Source organism: Sciurus carolinensis, chromosome 15 (genome assembly GCF_902686445.1).
Source record: "Sciurus carolinensis chromosome 15, mSciCar1.2, whole genome shotgun sequence".
Classification (NCBI taxonomy): domain Eukaryota; kingdom Metazoa; phylum Chordata; class Mammalia; order Rodentia; family Sciuridae; genus Sciurus; species Sciurus carolinensis.
Window position 1 is genome coordinate 4151861 of NC_062227.1, and position 8062 is coordinate 4159922.

Below are 8062 nucleotides of genomic sequence, written 5' to 3' on the forward strand. Positions count from 1 at the left end.
CTCACCGACTCTATGGTGTTGTTCACATTATCCTGATGTGTGTGCAGTGGCATCTTGTGGCTTCAGATTTTATTGCACTGATTGTTAATGAGATTGAGCACTTTCCATAGACTAGTATATTGGCCCTGGATTGTCCTTGTGTGAAATTGCCCATTTTTCTGTTGTGTTGATTGTCTTTTTACATTGACATGTTGGTTTTTAAATATGTCTTTTCTGGACACAAGTCTTGTTGAATGCATTGTATTGTGTGAATATATTCAATGAAGGAAAAGTTCTGCATTTTAAGGTCGAACAGTTCTCCAATGTTCTCCTTCATAGTCAGCATGTTCTGCATGAGCAACGTTTCGTCTGCTTCAAGGTCATGAAGGTGCTCTGCTGTGTTTTTTTCTTTTTTATGTTTCACATTTAAATCCAAAATCTTATGAATTGATTTGTGTTAATAGTGGGAGGTAGGGTTTGACGAAGAACTGTTACCTCGTGGTTTCTAGCATCCAGTATTATTGAGAAAGACCACCCCTTCCTCACCGTGTGGACCTTGTCAGGGTAGGATCCTGGGGGCGTGTTCCTGGACTCTGTCCACTGGCCAGCTGGTCACCTGTGCACCTACATGCCCATCCTTACACCCATTATTGTAATCACTGCATCCTCAAGATGGCTCTTGATGTCAGCTGGTCTGAGGCCTTCGAAGTGCTTCTTTTTCTTGGTTATTCTTAGCTTTTTGTATGTCCTTATGATTTTTGTTTTGTTTTAAGATGGGAATCTCACTGTTGAACTGGGCTCAATTTTTTTGCCTGAGTCTCTAACAGCTGAGACTATAGACATGTGCCAACACACCAAGATCAAAGGAATTTGTGTTTGTGTGTGTGTTACTGGGAATTGAACCCAGGGCCTCATGCATGCTAGCCAGGTGTTGTACCGCTGTTATGTATTCCTAGCTCCTTAGGAAATTTAGACTCACCTCATAGACAGGATATTCTTAATGTATTTCCTCTGCAGTCATTATCAACCTGCGTGTACAGTTGTTGCCAAATAATTAGCAGTTCTTTATTCCACTTCTCTTTGAGACATCTCTAAGGAGCTCCTAGCAACACATTAGTGAGCAAGATTTAACAGATACAGGTCCTCAGGTATGTAGGAAATGTAGCCATACTTTACCTTCACAGACCATGGCTTCTCAGAGGAGTGGATTCCTGCGCCATTACCAGCACACAGCAGATGTCCTTTGTTATCCTTTGGAGATAAAGTTTCCTTTACTTTGCAGTACCAACTACTTAGTGAGTGGTTAGTAAGTGGTTTGGCCATTTAGCTTGAAGGTCACGTGCCAACAGGTAATAATCCTGTAGGAAGAGCAGTAGGGCAGAAATGCTGTGGAGGGACTTGCAATTCATTTTTCCCTCCAGAGACTTTCTCATATTTATTACTTTATTAATTTCTTTCAAGGATGGCAATCACGTAAGTAGAATGGAATTTTTAAGAGAACTTTTGCAAGATTGCTGGTAATAACACAAGGCTACCACTGTAACCTGAGTGCACTGCTCTTCCCACCTTGTGCTCTTCAGGTGGTGCCTCTTTCCACTGCTCCTGAGTAAGCAAATGTGGTGGCAGTAGTGGTAGGTCATGTCTTTAAACGGTTACCGTCTCCTGCATTAGCTTTTTAGCCTTTCCAACAACCAGGCCTTATCATCTTGGTAGTGAAGAGAAGACTGAGGTTCAGAGGAGTAGAAGTGCCTAAGCTCACAGAACAGACCCGGAAGTCCTGACTGACCTCCCTGTACTGCTTGTGTCGACTGTATCTGCTGTCATCTGAGCCCTCGGTGACCCTCAGAAATCAGTCTCACACCACTTTTACCAGGGTGCATTTCAGAGTAAAGCTCTTAAACCATCAGCTGGGTACAGACAGTCAGAAAGCGCCAGACTGAGTCCTGGGTGAGCTGCTCATGGTTTGCCTAGAGCGACTTGCATTTGCACTGGATCTTCATCCTGGAATTTCAAAGTGCATGACAGGATTTTTTTTTTTTTTTTTTAAACCGTGTGAATAGCATACCAGCATGCTAAAAGGAAACTTCCCACAATTTTTTTTAAACTTTTGAACATTCACAGAAACATACAGCCTTTCAAATTCCTCCTTTCAAAAAAGTTTTGATCATCTTATATATGGTGAAATTATGTTATATATGTTTTAGATCAACATTAATAAAGTTTTATTACAAAGGTCATTTACAATATTTTTATATAGATGGGTAAATTTTTCTAGCTTTTTCTTAGTAATTGAAACATCTTTATGAAAATATTAGCATAATTTATTAAATATATTTTAAGATGTATTGACATAACCTTAGAATTAATGGCAATTCACGATTTGTCCACACATATTCCCCAAAACATCCAAACAAGAAGAGTAAATAAAAACCACTCATAGCCCATATATGCAGCTTAACTAGGAGACAGGGAACACTGTCACCCACAGTTTCTGTGAAATAGTTGGTAACAGGGGAAAGCTTAATAGATGTAGTTCCAAGGCACACGTCAGCAGTTTCAGAAGACAGCACAGAAAACAGGGCAGTAATAAAACTACCATCAGAAATTGAGTGCCACCCTGTTGAGAGGAATACTGGAAACAGTTATGGTTGTGGACTCATGGAAACAGCTATCCCCCAGTGAGCCCAGGAAGCAGGCCAGAATACAAAGTGACCGCTGGTGATTTTAGATAGCAAGCAGTGCTACGAAGAAGACAGGATGGTGTAATAAAGGATCTAGCAGAGGTGCGATATAAAGTAGTTAGATGGTCAGAAAAGATCTCAGGAGGGGACGTTAGAACTCAGACCAGAATGATAGGGAGGAAGAGAGTAGCACACTCAGGATCCTAGCGCAAGCCTGCAATAACAAGAAGAGTCGCTGGTTAACTGAGCAAAGTGATGAATGTCACATAATGAACGCATGCAGGTCAGCAGGGACCCGTTGATGTAAACTCCTGCCGGTGGTGGGAGAAATCCAGCTGTTGGCTTGTAGTCGGTGGAGGGGCTGGGCATAGCTCAGTGACAGAGTGCATCCTTGGCATGCACAAGGGCCTGGTTTGATCCCCAGCACCAAACAACAAAAACCCCCACAGAGTCCAAGGAAAGCCCCAAGAACATGTGTACATAATATTCTCAAGGACAGACCATAAAATAGACCATAGAAAATTGTTGATAAATTGAAAAGAATTAAAGTCATGCATAGTATTTTTCATACCACAATAGCATTAAGTTAGAAGTTAATAGCACAATTAGGGAAATCCACAAATATTTGGAAATATTAAAGTACACTTTGAATAAGCCATGAGTCAAAGAAGACATCACAAAGAGAATGAGAAAACAATATGAAGTGAAAACGTCAGAATGTGTGGATGGAGCCCGCACAGTGCCTGGAGGGAAATCCACGACTATAAGCACACACCACAGTGCCCCCCACAGTTTTACTTCCTGTGGTTTCATTTACCCAAAGTCAACCGCAGCCAGAAGACTTGAGAGATGATTCAGGGGTTAGAAGTTGTGTATCATGCCAAGTAGCACAGTGGGCTCTTGCCGTGCAGCGGTGCCTGGCCTGGGGCAGGGACCATCCCTTTGCCCAGCGTCCTGCACTGCGGGCCCACCTGTCAGTCACTGAGCCAGCTGTGTTGCCAGGTGGACTACCACAGTGTCACAGTGTTTGTGTTCAAGTCCTCAGGTTTCTGGGTACTGCCCCAGAGTTCAAGAGCAGTTCTGGTAACGCCAAAGAGGAGCCATGATGACCCTTTTAAGTAAAAAGACAAGCGTATCAAATGTGGTCGAGAGACCCCATTCACATAGCTCTTGCTGAAGCATATTGTTAGAGTCGCTGTGCCTCACCGCTGCTTGTTACTCTCTTACTGTGCCTGATTTAGGAATGAACTAGCACAGGTATGTTTGCATGGAAAAAAAACAGAACAGGGCCTTCCCTGGGGATCTCGGAATGTATTCTCGTGAACATGAGGGTGCTACTATCTCAGAAAAGATAAAAGGACCACAACCAATAGCATAAACTTCCACTTAACTAACTGAACGCAGATCTAGAAGAAGGAAGAAATTATTGTAGAGTGAAGATCAATGAAATAAAAACAGCTCTTAAAAAGATCAACAAAACACAAGTTGTAGCTAGACTGAGAAAAAGAACACAAATTACCAAAGTAAAAGACTAATTCAGTAAAATTTACAAAAACTAAAGGAACTGTAAGAAGACAGTATGAACAAGTTCATGGCAACAAGGCATTTTAGACAAAATGGGCCCATTTTTGCAAAGAAAAAAAGGACAAGTTTCTAAAATCGATTCAAGAAGAATTAGAAAATCCTAGTAGTTAAAAAAACTAAATTAGTACTTAAAAGATCTCCCAATGAAAAATCCAGGCCCAGATGGCTACGTGGTGCTTTCTGTTAAAGATTTAAAGAATTAATATCAGTCCTTCACAAACTCTCCCGGAAAATAGAACACTTCCAACATAGTGAGGCCAATATTTTCCTGATCAAAACCAGACAAAAACATCCTAAGAAAACTACATGCCAACATCTCTTAGGAACATAGATGCAAAATTTCTTAACAAAATGCCAGGGAACAGAACCCTGCACCCTATAAAGACATGCTGCAGTCTTGTAGGATTTATGGCAGTAATGCAAGGATGATTTCACATCTGGAAATCAATACACAACAGTGCACCTTATTGATAGGATAAAGGACAGAACCACACGGTCATCTCAACTGAAGAAGCATCTTGTGAAATGCACCCATTTGTGATAAACTTTCACAAACATGAGAGAAGGGAAGTTTTTTCAGTCGGACAAGGGCGTCTATGAAGACCTGCAGCTAACGTCATTCCTAAAGACGGAAGATAATGCAGGGAGGAAAGCAGGTGGTCTACTCTCAACCACTTCTATTTAACATGGCAATGGTTAATAAAAGCCTTCCAGATCAGTGTGCAAAAAGTATTTGTATTTCTACTGGCAACAAACAGGTAAGAAAAATGAAATCAAGAAAAGCTTCAGTTGATAATAAACACATTTAAGAGTAAATATAACAATGTGAAGCTTACACACTAAAATCTACAAAATATTGCTGAGGATAATAATGATCAAAATAAATGGAGAGAGACTCACTCCATATTTTTGCATTGGAACACTCAAAATTGTTAAGGTGTCTGTTCTTCCCAAAGCCATCTGTAGATTCAACCCAACGCCTAAATAAATTCTGGCACTTTTTTTCCCCCAGAAGTTAACAAGCTGATCCTAAACTTTAATATATTATTGCCAAGAACCCAGGATAGTAAAAAATAATTTTTAAAGAAAAAATAAATTGTAGAAACTTACATTTCTTCATTTGAAAATTTGGGTGTTGTTCTGCAGAAGATGATGAATGTGGTATTAACCTCTGCACAGATCCATGGACTGGAATGTAGAGTACCAAGGTAAACCTTCAGACTTAGGGCTGTTGATTCTCAGGAAATGTTCCAAGACATGCAGGGAAAGGCTGATGTTTTTGACAAATGATGAGACAGTTTTAAACCTTACCTTGCACCATGTGCAAAAAGCAATTCAGAATGGATTCAAGACCTAACATAAGAACTGAAACTGTAACCACTAGAAGAAAATGGGACAGAATCTTCCTGACCTTAGGTTAGTCAAAGATATGACCTAACCAAAATATGCAATAAAAAAATGAAAACAAAAGATCCATTAAAAATTAATAAATTAGACCTCATCAAGATGGAAATGTGCTTCAGAAGACACCATGAAGAACCCAAATAGACAACCTACAGCATGTACAGAGGTATCTTCAAATTACATTTCTTACAAAATACTTGTACAGATAGGAACTCTTATAATTCAACTATGAGGAAACAGTTTATAAATGGGCAAATTTACTGAATAAACGTTTCGTGAAAGAAGATACGTGGATATACAAATGGTTTAAAAGCACCAAAGATGATTAACATCACTAGTGACTTGGAAATTCAAATTAAAACTGCAACACAATGTCACTTCACCCACTGGAATGGTGTAGTCAAGATACATGTAACCAGTGTAGGGGATGATGGAGAAAGGAGAGCTCTCGTGCATTACTGGTGGAATATAAAATAGTACAAGTGTTTTGGAAACTAGTCTGACATTTTCTTAAAATGTTAAACACAAACCTATCATATGATCCAGTAATTCTATGTATCTACCCAAAAGAAATGAATGCATACCTGTACAAAGACTCGTATGTGAATGTTCACAGCTTAATTCATAACAGCAAAAATGTGGAAACAATCCACATGTCTTATCAAATGGCCAATGGATAGGCAAACTGGGACATTCTTCAAATGAGATATTACTCAGCAATGAAAAGGAACAAACTTGTTATCCCTGCTACATGGATGAACCTCCAAATCATTCTGAATGAAAAAAGCCAGATTGAAAAGATTGCATATTGTGTGATTCCATGTACATGTAAATGTCCAGAAAGGCTAGCAGAGGTGTTTTGGTTTGGATATGGAATGTCTCCCGAAGGTTCAGGTATGGAAGGATTGGTCGCTAATGCAGCAGTGTTTAGAGTTGGGACTGTTAGGGTTTGATCAGAGCCCTCATATCAGTTGATCAGTTCATAATTGAACTATTGGGCAGAGGTACAAACTTAAGGAGGTAGGACCTAGTTAGAGATGGTAGCTCACTGAAGCATGTGCTAGAGGGGTACATTTTGTCCTTGGCCTCATTCTCGCTCGCTCTCTCTGCTTCCCAGCAGCTGTGAAATGAGCAGCTTACCTCTACCACACTTCTAGCATGAAGAACTACCTCACTATGGGCCTAGAAAAAAGCAGAACCACTTGACATGGACTAAAACCTTTGAAACCATGTGCCAAAAAAAAATCCTTCTCTAAAATGACTTTCTCAGGTTTTTTGTTACAGCAATGAAAATCTAACCCAAGAGGTAGCAAACACTTCTGTAAAGAGCCATGCGGTAAATATTCTAGGCTTCGTTGGTCATAAAACAGGTCTGTTAACAACTGCTCAACACTGCTTTTGTGCAGAGAAAATAGCAATGGATTTTATGTAAATGAGTGGTCTTGGCTGTGTTCCCATAGAGCTGTTTACAAAAATAGGCCACAAACTGAATTTACCTCATGATAGTAGTTTGCAAAACCCTGCTACAGAGGTAAAAAGTAAATTAGTATTGCCTAGAGCTGGCAGGCGGAGGTATGAAAATGTTATTACTGCCTGCAAAGGGCAAGGGGATGCAAATTAGTATTTTAAAAAAGAAAAGGAAAAGAATGATATGCAACAGAGAAGATGCAGAGAGCCATGCACATGTTCCTGGAGCAGCCTGCAGGAGCCAAATGGGCAAAAAGGGTCCTGTCCTGCAAGTACTAGGGACCTGAGCTGATGGCCGAGGTGGGCACCCACTGCCCCTCCCTCTGCACCAAGGAGACTTCCTGAGATTTAAAGGGCCAGGACTCTTCTTTCTGTTCATTTTCCTTTTTCCAATTTTCAGAACTGAATATTAATAAGTGTTTGGTTTAGATATGTGTCCTCCAAAAGCTCACATGTGAGACGATGTATGAAGGTTTAGAGGTGAAGTGATTGGGTTATGAGAGCCTTAACCTCATCAGTGCATTATTCCCCTAACAGGAATTAACTGGTAACTGTGGGCAGTAGGGTGTGGCTGGAGGAGGTGGGTTATGGGGGCGTGCTTGGGGGTTGTACATTTTGTTCATGGTGAGCAGAGCTCTCTCTGCTCCCTGGTGTGATGTCTTGAGCCACTTCCTTCCACCGCACTTCCGCCGTGATGTTGAGCCCCAAGGAATGGAGTCGCCATCTGTGGACTGAGCCCTCCGAAACTGTAAGCCCCCAAACTTCTCCTCCTCTTAATTGTTCTTGTCAGGTCTTTTGTTCAGCAGCAAAAAAAAACTGAGTAAACCACAAAGACATTCAAAAGCAACCTATATATAGGGAATATATGGGAAAGTAAACTCTCCTGCCCTGGCAAAGGTACAAGCTTGAGGAACTGAAGTTTATACCTCAGGTTGACCCTTGGTATA